This window comes from Triticum aestivum, chromosome 1B (genome assembly GCF_018294505.1).
Source record: "Triticum aestivum cultivar Chinese Spring chromosome 1B, IWGSC CS RefSeq v2.1, whole genome shotgun sequence".
NCBI classification, from domain to species: Eukaryota; Viridiplantae; Streptophyta; class Magnoliopsida; order Poales; family Poaceae; genus Triticum; species Triticum aestivum.
Genome location: NC_057795.1, coordinates 250,631,140 through 250,644,559, shown reverse-complemented (window position 1 = coordinate 250,644,559; position 13,420 = coordinate 250,631,140).

Sequence of the window (13,420 nt, the reverse complement as noted above, 5' to 3'; positions counted from 1 at the left end):
GAACATTGGAGCAAGAACAAGCATGGAGATGATGGCATGCGCAAGGGGAACAAGAACGGAGTTACAAGTGACGATTTCAGGACTTTGAAGCCACCATAATGGGTGCATGAAGCCTTGGACGAAATATACAAGATGTCACTTCATAAATTTCGTCCCAAGGCTATTTTAGGTGCTGCGTCACCTTATTATTGGGCCAGGCCCATGTAATTTCGAAATACATAAGTATAGGCTATTTTTAGAGTCCGTATGTGTGGGGAAACAAGAGATAGGGTTGATTTCGGACCCCTCCACCAAGGGCCACGAAATTCCCCCCTCTTCCTCCATATATACAGCCCTTAGGGCATCGTTTAGACTTTGGGTTTTGTTTAGATTAAAAGTTCGCCATAGCTGCAACTTCGCGTACTTCGTTTGTGTTCAACGACTAGACAAAGGCATCACAGAACCCCACCTTGATCAATAAAGCTTTCATCTTATATTCGCAATATCCAGATTGCAATCTTAGTTTCTTGCTGGTTCTTCGTTTGCTCGCAGGAAAAAGACCCTCGTGGTCAGGTTGATCGTGCTCCGGCGTGGTCAATAACCTCTCGGAGTTGGTTTAGCGATTGCTAAGGCGCGACGTCCTCGCACGTTCGTAGTCGGATCGTCAAAGTCGACTTCCACCAAAGCGATATCCATCATCTCATCGAAAGACGGGACACCTTTGCCTCTATCATCCACCCTTCGTTTAGGCCCAAATTTTTTCAAAAACGCATTTTTCGAAAAAAATTCTGGCTATCCTATTTTTAGGTGTTTCTAAGTGTTTTGAGACAGGTGCCATTATAGGAAGTTTTTTTTGACCCGTTTCCAGTTTTTGGGTCCGGGCAGTCGAAAAAACGAAAAAAAAAAATTTGGTCGAATAAATTTCGTGCCCATCCTGTCAGTTTGACCTAGGAAGAGTTTTGAGACACTCGCCATTATAGTGATTTTTCGCAAAAAAAAAGAGCGAAAAACAATTCCAGAGTGTGCTTTTTCCTTGTTGACATGCAGCGCCGTGATTTTGTTAGTGTTCTAGGCTCGCGTCTCTAGCACGGTCTAGCCTAGGACCAGCACAGTACCGTCGTTCAGCGTTTATTCAACTTTGCATCTCTGAATTGATTATTGCTGACCCTTTTTAATAGAGGCGGGGGTGTCCCGATCTTTCGATGAGATGATAACTATCGATTTGGTGGAGACGACTTTGACAATCCGACTACAAACGTGCACAACATTGCGCCTTAGCAATCGCTAAACCAATCTCCTGAGGTTACTGACGATGCTGGAAGCACGGTCAGCCTGACCACGAAGGTCTATTCCTGCAAGCAATCGAAGAACGAGCAAGAATATGATAAAGCAATCTGAATATTGCAAATATATATGAAGTATTGATAATGGTGGGGATCCGGAAGCGGTCTTGGTCTGGTCGTTGAACACAAACGAAGTACACGAAGTTGCAATGGCTAACGTTTAACTAAACAAATCCCAAGGAAAAGCTACTAGATGGATCTACTTATATAGGAGCAAGGGGTGGCGGCCAAGGAGGTGGGAGGACGTCCCAAGGCAGCCTAAAACTAAATCTAGGTCGTACAAGGCCAATGGGCCCAAGTGGAGGTGATGTAACACCTTTGGACTTGTAGTTTGACTCGGATTCTGCTGCAGCATTAGATTGTTTCGTCCACAACTCAACGCTCCGGACGAATTTGAAGGTGATTCCAATTGGGTTGGAAAGTGCACGAAATCTAGTTTCCAACAAAAAAAGAATCACCCAATTCAGAGTCCGTATGAAAAACGTGTGTGCGTTTTGAGTCAGGTGTGTCTGTGCAGTCCGAATCTGAATCCAGAACGTGAGAGACTTGGACTCTATCTTCTCTTGGGCCAAAAGTGACGTGAGAGAACTTTTTGGACAGCAAATAAACATCTCTTTCTTCCTTATCTTCATATGTGGATTGTACAAATGTCCCATACACCTGCAATTAGACAAAACACAAAAGTGTGTGAAGTATTTTTGTTCTGGATAACATAAATAGATTATTGAATAGTTTGCACTAGAAATCACCTGACAAATATGCATATATGCAATATTTTTGGTCATATCCAAGGTATTCATGTCCTCATCATCCTCCCCTTCTTGAAAATAAAGCCGTCCTCGGCGTTGCTTAATCTGAAATGTGGCTAACAAAAGAGACAAGGTGTACATGTTGTATATGTATATGTCATCCATTTTTACTTCCCTTGATTTTTGCATATATGACACATGAATAGATGAGTAACTTGCATAGTTCATAAAATCTAAAGCCAAAAAATTAGCACAAGAAGTAGAAGGCATGAAAATATTGCAACTCAGTTTGCACATATAAGTGAAGCTCTTATTCATTTCAAAAGATTGACAATGTTCATCATTAAACCATCCCAACATTTGTGAATAAACCTTACTTGCATCAAATTTACATGCTACAACATGCTTAAATAAGCAAACATGCAATAAGTCATTCAACACAGAATCATCACCAAGATTAGAGGTCATATCAAAATGATTAAACATTGGTTCTTTTGCATCAATAGTTAATTCAATGGGTGCACTCAAAATTGTTGGTATTTCAGTTGTTTGATCACATGGCAAAGTCAAATTATCAACGTAGTCCTCTAAAATAGGTGGTGTGATCAAAGTAGTGGGTAGCTCATCAGATGGTGCATTCAAATTGACAAGGCATTCATCATTCTCATGTAGAGATGGAAGATCAGTACCTTTATCATTACCTCTTATGATCAACTCAGATGATGTAGCCACTCTCGGGGGCGATGTGTCACATGGTGGAGGTGATGTAGTCCTGACAACAACGGATGTGGTTGTCATAGTATGCCTAGTAGTTGAAGGAACAATCATATCAACTCTTGGAATGTGCACTGTGCGCTTGTTCTCCTCGTGGCCAACACGTCGTTTTATTTCTTGTTCAGCTTTGCAAGCAAGATGAAACAAATGGTCCATAGGATAACACTCTTCATGAATTAGTATCTCTTGAATATCACGGTTTAATCCTCCCCAAAATCTATCCATAAAATCATCTTCACTTTCTTCTAAAGAGGAATGCAACAAGGTAGTTTGTAAATCATCATAATATTTTGTTACAGTTTCACTACCTTGTTTTAAGTGTTGCAACTTCTTAATCATGTCACGAGTATAATAAGCAGGGACGAAAGTATGTCGCATGACAAGTTTCAAATCATCCCAAGTAGTAGGTATATAATCAGGGTGTAACCGACAATATTCACTCCACCAAACCAAAGCATAACCAGTGAAAGAACCAACCGCAACCTTAACCTTTTTATGTTCATTGAAATTATGGGAAGCAAATATATTTTTTATGTCAAACTCCCATTCAATATATAAAGCAGGTTTAAAACGGCCATTAAATGGTGGTATAGATACATTAACCTGATCATGTGCATTTGGATGTTTGTGCACCTCTCGTGACGGTTGTGGTATTTGCAAAGGTGGTGGCACGTCTCCCGCGATCGACAAAGCCCATGAATTGACTCTGGATCCTATCATGATTAGTAGAACAAGAAACAAAACCCAAAAATAATGTTCCTATAACTACTAGGATGTGGTGGTAAAACGCTCACAGTAAAGCAAATATCAATGTCTTACAAGTTCTTACCATGCAGCAGGCGGTGATTGGCAACCAGCGGTGTCAAGTAACTCCGAATATTGAGTAAAGCGATTGCCAGGGGAGCGTACGTATACACGGTGTAGAAATATGTGGAGCTGGGTTGGCTATATATGGTAGCAAAAGATTAGCAATAATCAATTCAAAGATGCAATGTTGAATAAACGCTCAACGACGGTATTGTGCTGGTCCTAGGCTAGACCGGACTAGAGACGCGAGCCTAGAACACTAATAAGGTCACGGCGTAGCACAACTCTGATACCACTTGATAGAGGCGAGGGTGTCCCGATCTTTCGATGAGATGATAACTATCGATTTGGTGGAGATGACTTTGACGATCCGACTACAAACGTGCACGACGTTGCGCCTTAGCAATCGTTAAACCAACTCCGAAAGGTTATTGACCACGCTGGAGCACAATCAACCTGACCACAAAGGTCTATTCCTGCAAGCAATCGAAGAACAAGCAAGAATATGATAAAAGCAATCTGAATATTGCGAGTATATATGAAGTATTGATAAAGGTGGGGATCCGTAAGCGGTCTTGGTCTGGTTGTTGGACACAAACGAAGTACCCGAAGTTGCAATGGCTAACTTTTAACTAAACAAATCCCAAGGAAAAGCTACTAGATGGATCGACTTATATAGGAGCAAGGGGTGGCGGCCAAGGAGGTGGGAGGACGTCCCAAGGCAGCCTAAAACTAAATCTAGGTCGTACAAGGCCAATGGGCCCAAGTGGAGGTGATGTAACACCTTTGGACTTGTAGTTTGACTCGGATTCTGCTGCAGCATCAGATTGTTTCGTCCACAACTCAACGCTCCGGACGAATTTGAAGGTGATTCCAATTGGGTTGGAAAGTGCACGAAATCTAGTTTCCAACAAAAAAAGAATCACCCAATTCGGAGTCCGTATGAAAAACTTGTGTGCGTTTTGAGTCAGGTATCTCTGTGCAGTCCGAATCTGAATCCAGAACGTGAGAGACTTGGACTCTATCTTCTCTTGGGCCAAAAGTGACGTGAGAGAACTTTTTGGACAGCAAATAAACATCTCTTTCTTCCTTATCTTCATATGTGGATTGTACAAATGTCCCATACACCTGCAATTAGACAAAACACAAAAGTGTGTGAAGTATTTTTGTTCTGGATAACATAAATAGATTATTGAATAGTTTGCACCAGAAATCACCTGACAAGTATGCATATATGCAATATTTTTGGTCATATCCAAGGTAGTCATGTCCTCATCACCTTCGTGGTCAGGCTGACCGTGCTTCCAGCATCGTCAGTAACCTCAGGAGATTGGTTTAGCGATTGCTAAGGCGCAACGTCGTTCACGTTTGTAGTCGGATCGTCAAAGTCGTCTCCACCAAATCGATAGTTATCATCTCATCGAAAGATCGGGACCCTCGCCTCTATCAAGTGGTATCAGTTTTCAGGTTGCTCGGTGAGAATTTCCAGTTTTCCTAGATTAGATTTATTTTCTTACCTATTGTCCAAGAAAAAGCCACACAAAAAAAGTTAGATCTGTTCATCCTTTATCCAAGCCAGTTTGAGCCTTTGCAATTTTCTATTCATTGCTTGCATAGTTGAATTATCGGTTGCATCGTCGTGTCAGTTGCTGGTCTTAGCGTCTAGTTCCTTTAGAGTTTCGAGTTTTGTTCACATTAGTCACGCCGCCGCTGCATCATTATCCCTTCCGCTGTCCACCATCCCATCTATTAATTTCCACCACATGCTACGCACTGTTCATTGTCATAATCATAGTTGAGGTCATTCACATCTTCGCCTGATCCAATCTGCATCTTATCTAGTTTGTCTTGGAAAGAAAAAAAAGAAGATAGAGAAAAAAAAAGAGAAAAAAGGAAAAAAAGAAAAAGAGAGAGAAGAAAAAAAAGCGTGAGAAAAAAAAGAGAGAAGAAAAAAAATTGGATCTATCTAGAATCAATCTCGTACCTGAATTCGGATTGGAATCTGTTTTGCGCACTGTTCAGTAAAACAGGTGTATCTTCCTCATACGAAGTCCGTTTTGGCTCCGTGAGTACTCAAATTGAAGATAGCGACGAGCCGCATATAAATAGTTGCAGAAGCTAGTTCAATATTTGACACCTCAAAATCGGCTTCTAAATAGGTCTTTTTGCCCTCCGAAATTCGTGAACACAGCTTGTTCCAATTTTTCAGGCCAGTTTTAGAATTCTTTGACTCCTCATATCAACTCGGAATTGAGTGATTCTTTTTGCATTGGAAAGCTTGAGTTAGTAGCATTCTTTGAAAGAATTTGTCAGAAAATTGTCCCAAACTTTTCAAGAGGAAAGTTGGAGAGAGAGTTGTTGTATATCCTGCTTGGCAGTTGTTTTTCATCATTATCTTCATTGCCGTTGTGATCTTCACTTATATCTTGCTGTCAAGAGCTACTTAGTGTCCTTCATTGATGCTAGTTGTGCTACGCCGTGACCTCATTAGTGTTCTAGGCTCGCGTCTCTAGTCCGGTCTAGCCTAGGACCAGCACAGTACCGTCGTTGAGCGTTTATTCAACATTGCATCTTTGAATTGATTATTGCTAATCTTTTGCTACCATATATAGCCAACCCAGCTCCACATATTTCTACACCGTGTATACGTACGCTCCCCTGACAATCGCTTTACTCAATATTCGGAGTTACTTGACACCGCTGGTTGCCGATCACCGCCTGCTGCATGGTAAGAACTTGTAAGACATTGATATTTGCTTTATTGTGAGTGTTTTACCACCACATCCTAGTAGTTATAGGAACATTATTTTTGGGTTTTGTTTCTTGTTCTACTAATCATGACAGGATCCAGAGTCAATTCATGGGCTTTGTCGATCGCGGGAGACGTGCCACCACCTTTGCAAATACCACAACCGTCACGAGAGGTGCACAAACATCCAAATGCACATGATCAGGTTAATGTATCTATACCACCATTTAATGGCCGTTTTAAACCTGCTTTATATATTGAATGGGAGTTCGACATAAAAAATATATTTGCTTCCCATAATTTCAATGAACATAAAAAGGTTAAGGTTGCGGTTGGTTCTTTCACTGGTTATGTGATAGAGGCTAAGGTGTCCCGTCTTTCGATGAGATGATGGATATCGCTTTGGTGGAAGTCGACTTTGACGATCCGACTACGAACGTGCGAGGACGTCACGCCTTAGCAATCGCTAAACCAACTCCGAGAGGTTATTGACCACGCCGGAGCACGATCAACCTGACCACGAGGGTCTGTTTCCTGCGAGCAAACGAAGAACAAGCAAGAAACTGATATTGCAATCTGGATATTGCGAATATAAGATGAAAGCTTTATTGATCAAGGTGGGGTTCTGTGACGCCTTTGTCTGGTCGTTGAACACAAACGAAGTACGCGAAGTTGCAGCTATGGCGAACTTTTAATCTAAACAAAACCCAAAGTCTAAACGATGCCCTAAGGGCTGTATATATGGAGGAAGAGGGGGGAATTTCGTGGCCCTTGGTGGAGGGGTCCGAAATCAACCCTATCTCTTGTTTCCCCACACATACGGACTCTAAAAATAGCCTATACTTATGTATTTCGAAATTACATGGGCCTGGCCCAATAATAAGGTGACGCAGCACCTAAAATAGCCTCGGGACGAAATTTATGAAGTGGCATCTTGTATATTTCGTCCAAGGCTTCATGCACCCATTATGGTGGCTTCAAAGTCCTGAAATCATCACTTGTAACTCCGTTCTTGTTTCCCTTGCGCATGCCATCATCTCCATGCTTGTTCTTGCTCCAATGTTCATCCTTCTCCAAGCTAGGCCCATCATTTGTAAGCAAAACAAATGTATCCAATTTAGGCAGCATCATATTCTCATGAACATTAGAATCATTACAAAGAAACGAAAGTACCTGGTAATTTAGTTGGCGTGCACGAGCTCTAGTAATTGGTCCAGTATGTATAGCAGCAGGGGCTGTGGGTGTAACAATTGTATTGATGTCCTCATCATCCTCCCCTTCTTGAAATGAAGTCGTCCTCGACGAAAGTTCATCTTCCTCACCCAAATAAGGCTTCAAATCTGCAATGTTAAAAGTGGGACTAACCCCAAAATCTGCAGGCAGCTCAAGTTTATATGCATTATCATTTATTTTCTCTAACACCTTAAAGGGACCATCAGCACGTGGCATTAGCTTTGATTTGTGCAAATTAGGAAGTCTATCCTTACGCAAATGTAACCAAACAAGATCTCCAGGTGCAAACACAACATGTTTTCTACCCTTATCTCCAGCAAGTTTATATTTAGCATTCATACGCTCAATGTTTTCCTTAGTTAACTCATGCATTTTTAAAATCAATTCAGCACGTTGTTTAGCATCAAAATTAACCTTCTCCGAAGATGGAAGAGGCAACAAATCAATAGGTGCACGAGGTAGGAAACCATACACAACTTCAAAAGGGCACATCTTAGTAGTAGAATGCAATGAACGATTATAAGCAAATTCAATATGAGGCAAGCATTCCTCCCACATTTTCTTATTATTCTTCAAAACAGCCCTAAGCATAGTAGACAACGTTCTATTGACTACTTCAGTTTGTCCATCAGTTTGGGGGTGACAAGTAGTACTAAAAAGCAGTTTAGTCCCCAACTTAGCCCATAAACTTCTCCAAAAGTGGCTAAGAAATTTAGTATCACGATCTGAAACAATAGTATTTGGCACACCATGCAAGCGAATAATTTCACGAAAGAACAAATCAGCAACATTAACAGCATCATCGCTTTTATGACATGGTATAAAGTGTGCCATTTTCGAGAATCTATCCACGACAACAAATATGCTATCCCTCCCCTTCTTTGTTCGAGGTAAACCTAAAACAAAGTCCATAGATATATCCTCCCAAGGAACACTAGGTACAGGCAAAGGCATATATAAACCATGAGGATTGAGTCGTGACTTAGCTTTTTGACATGTAGTGCAGCGAGCAATAAAACGCTCAACATCCCGTCTCATCTTTGGCCAAAAGAAATGTGTAGCAAGTACGTCCTCCGTCTTCTTCATGCCAAAGTGTCCCATTAATCCTCCTCCATGCGCCTCCTGCAACAACAAAAGACGAACGGAGCTAGCTGGAATGCATAGCTTGTTAGCACGAAACACAAATCCATCTTTAACGACAAACTTGTTCCACATTCTTCCTTCTTTACAATTCTGCATTACATCTTTAAAATCAGCATCATGCACATATTGATCTTTGATGGTCTCCAAACCAAATATTTTGAAGTCAAGTTGTGAAAGCATAGTATAGCGACGAGACAGTGCATCAACAATAACATTTTCTTTTCCCTTCTTGTGTTTAATGACATAAGGGAAAGTCTCAATGAATTCAACCCATTTAGCATGTCTACGATTCAGTTTAGCTTGACTTTTAATATGTTTCAAAGATTCATGATCAGAATGTATAACAAATTCTTTGGGCCATAAATAATGTTGCCATGTTTCTAAAGTCCGAACAAGAGCATATAATTCTTTATCATAAGCAGAATAATTCAGACTAGGCCCACTCAATTTTTCAGAAAAGTATGCAACAGGTTTGCCATCTTGTAATAACACACCTCCTAATCCAATTCCACTAGCATCACATTCAAGCTCAAAAGTCTTATTAAAATCAGGAAGTTGGAGTAAAGGAGCATGTGTCAACTTATCTTTCAATACCGTGAAGGCTTCTTCCTGTGCGGTACCCCAAAGAAAAGGCACATCTTTCTTTGTAAGCTCATTGAGAGGTGCAGCAATGGTGCTGAAATCTCTCACAAAACGCCTATAGAATCCAGCGAGGCCAAGAAAACTCCTCACTTGTGTGACCGTTTTGGGCTGCGGCCAACTCTCAATAGCTTCAATCTTGGCTTTATCAACTTCAATTCCCTGTGGAGTAACAACATAGCCAAGAAAAGATACTCGGTCGGTGCAAAAGGTGCACTTCCCAAGGTTACCAAACAAACGTGCATCGCGTAGAGCAATAAAAACAGCACGTAAATGTTCCAAATGTTCCTCCAAAGATCTGCTATAAATCAATATGTCATCAAAGTAAACTACCACAAATCGTCCAATGAAAGCACGTAAAACTTCGTTCATTAATCTCATGAAAGTACTAGGTGCATTAGTTAACCCAAAAGGCATGACTAACCACTCATATAATCCAAACTTAGTTTTAAATGCTGTTTTCCATTCATCTCCCAATTTCATACGAATTTGATGGTAGCCACTATGCAAATCAACTTTGGAGAATATTGTAGAGCCACTCAATTCATCAAGCATATCATCTAGCCTAGGAATAGGATGACGATAACGAATAGTAATATTATTAATGCCTCTACAATCAACACACATACGTGATGTACCATCCTTTTTCGGCACTAGAATAATAGGAACAGCACAAGGACTAAGGGATTCGCGTATATAACCTTTGTCGAGAAGCTCTTGTACTTGACGCATAATCTCCTTCGTCTCCTCTGGATTGGTACGGTATGGTGCACGGTTTGGCAGTGAAGCACCGGGAATTAAGTCAATCTGATGCTCAATCCCTCGAATAGGCGGTAATCCCGGTGGCACGTCTTGTGGAAAAACGTCAGCGAACTCCTGTAAAATGTTAGTGACAGCAGGAGGCAAAGAGGAAGGCACATCCTCGAATGAAAATAATGCCTCTTTGCACACAGAAGCATAGCAAACAGATTTGCTGAAATCTAGCTCATCAATATCAGATTTGGTGGCAAATAAACATGCACTTTTCAATTTAATTTCAGAAGCAACACTAGATGGTTTATTATTAGGCTTCATTTGTTGCTCAAATTCTTTTGCCACAATCTGATTTTCACTCTTATTCTTCTCTTGTTGTGCTTTATTAGATCTATTAATATCATCTTTCAAAATGGAATCAGGAGTCATAGGAAGCAAAGTAATATTTTTATCCTTATGAACAAGAGTATAGTGATTGTTTCTACCATGGTGTACAGAATTTTTATCAAATTGCCATGGTCTACCAAGTAATAAGGAACATGCTTGCATAGGTACACATCACAATCAACATAATCAGCATATGTAGAGATACTAAAATGCACATGAACAGTACGTGTTACCTTAACCTTGCCGCTGTTGTTGAACCATTGGATGTAGTAAGGATGTGGATGTGGTCTTGTGGTGAGAGAAAGCTTCTCCACCATCTCCATGCTAGCCAAGTTGTTGCAACTACCTCCGTCTATGATGACGCGCACAGAACGTTCCTTCACAACTCCCTTGGTATGGAACAAATTGTGCCTCTGATTTTGCTCAGCTTGTGTGACCTGCACACTCAAAACACGTTGAGAAACCAAACATTCATACCTGTCAGCGTCTTCAGGAGCCATGTATTGCGTCTCATGATCAGAATCATCTCCACCATGTTCTTCACGTGTAATAAGAGCCAAAGTCTCCTCATCATAGTCACTAGCGGACTCATATCCACCATCCGCGGTAGCAATCATCACACGCGGAGATTTGCATTCTCTCGCATAATGACCTCCTCCCTTACAACGACGACAAATAATATCACTTGTGTGCCCTGTTGATGCCATGGAAGAAGAAGAACGCTGTGCAGGCCCCGCAGGTGCGCTCTTGGCAGATAATGGTGGTTGTGCCTGTTTTCTTGTATCACGGCTGGAGGTGGCACCGGATGGAGGTGCTGGTGCAGTTGAAGTAGAAGATGCACGTGGTGTCCATGATGAAGGTCGGCCTGCAGAAAAGTTAGTTCGCCCCAATGCTTGTCGATCCTGCACTTCATGTTCAGCTTTACAAGCAAGATGGAATAAACGAGTAATATTAGTATACTCCTTATAGTCTAGAATGGTCTGAATCTCTCTATTTAATCCACCCAGAAAACGTGCAAGCATAGCTTCATTCTCCTCAACAATACCACATCTAAGCATGCCAGTTTGTAATTCCTGATAATATTCTTCTACAGAATTTTCCCCTTGTCTTAAACGCTGCAATTTTCGAAGCAATTCACGTTGATAATATGGTGGAACCCAACGCGTACGCATAGCAGTTTTCAAAGCAGCCCAAGTAGTTGGAATAGGATATAATCTACAATGTTCAGACCACCATACACATGCAAAACTAGTGAAAGCACAAACAGCAGCAGCAACTCGTCTCTCCTCAGGATATTGTAAACATGTAAATCGTTGTTCAGTTTCTAACTCCCAAGTAAGATATATATCAGGAACATATCTACCCTCAAATGGTGGAATATTCAATTTCAGTTTAGGAATATGGACATCATCGCGTACCTGAGGTGGTGGTGCAGGCCTACCATTACGAATATATACCTGAGGTCGACCTGCTGGTGGTGGTACAGGTGGCTGCACGTAGTGTTGATTTTGATCAACCTCATCCTCATAATCTCCCACATAATCATCCTCCTCCGGCTCAGCAGCAGGAGCCATAGAAGTATCAACAGCAGCACCAACAGTTTGGCCAAACGCAAGAGGAACACGGCTTGCTCGGCGGAGGTCTGCTTCGCGACGTGGAGGTAGTCGTTGTTGTTGTTGTTGGAGAGGTGCGTTAGGTACAGCGGGTGGTGGTGGTGGAAGACGCGCGAGCAATTCATTAAACTTGTTATTGAGCTTTGTTTCGAACGTCTTCTCAAGGCTAGTGATCTTCTCCATGGCCTCTTCAAAATTGTTCAGCACATCTTGCACCTGTTCAGTCATCATTTGCTGAAACTTATCATGAAGCTCCTTGTTCGATAAATTCTCCCAGTCAATCTCGTCGGCTTGTGATCCTGGCATGGTTAGCAGCAATAGAAACACACAAGAATATGATCCTACAGACTACGAACAAGTGGTGGTGGTGGGTGTCACAAATCCGTCAAGCAAATCTCAAATTCTTACCAGTTCTTACCCAGCAGCAGGCGGTGATCGGCAACCGTTGTAGTCAAAAACTCTCAAAGCTTGGATAGAGCGATTACCAGGGAGAGTCAAACGCACGACGTAGATGTATGTGGAGCTGGGAAGGCTTATAATATGGTAGCAAAAAGGGTCAGCAATAATCAATTCAGAGATGCAAAGTTGAATAAACGCTCAACGACTGTACTGTGCTGGTCCTAGGCTAGACTGTGCTAGAGACGCGAGCCTAGAACACTAACAAAATCACGGCGCGGCACGTAAACAAGGGAAAAGCACACTCTGAATTTTTTTTTTCGCTCTTTTTTTTTCTTTTTTTTGCGCTCTTTTTTTTTCTTGCGCTGCGTTTTTTTTTGCGAAAAATCACTATAATGGCGAGTGTCTCAAAACTCTTCCTAGCTCAAACTGACAGGATGGGCACGAAATTTTTTCGACCAATTTTTTTTTTCGACTGCCCGGACCCAAAAACTGGAAACGGGTCAAAAAAAACTTCCTATAATGGCACCTGTCTCAAAACACTCAGAAACACCTAAAAATAGGATAGCCAGAAATTTTTTCGAAAAATGCGTTTTCGAAAAATTTTGGGCCTAAACGGAGCGTGGCTACCCGACTCTTTTTTTTTCCGAAACCTACTCCGGCAAGGAAACACGAATCGGAATCTAGATGGATCCCGAAAACAAACCTAATAAGCAAAGAACTCGGATTGGTGGTGGATATATGGTGGTGGTATATGGCAGCGGTGGTGGTAGCGGTGGTAGTATATGGATATGGATCGGTGGTGGTATATGGGCACGGATTGGTGGTGGTATATGGATACGGATTCGGAGCGGT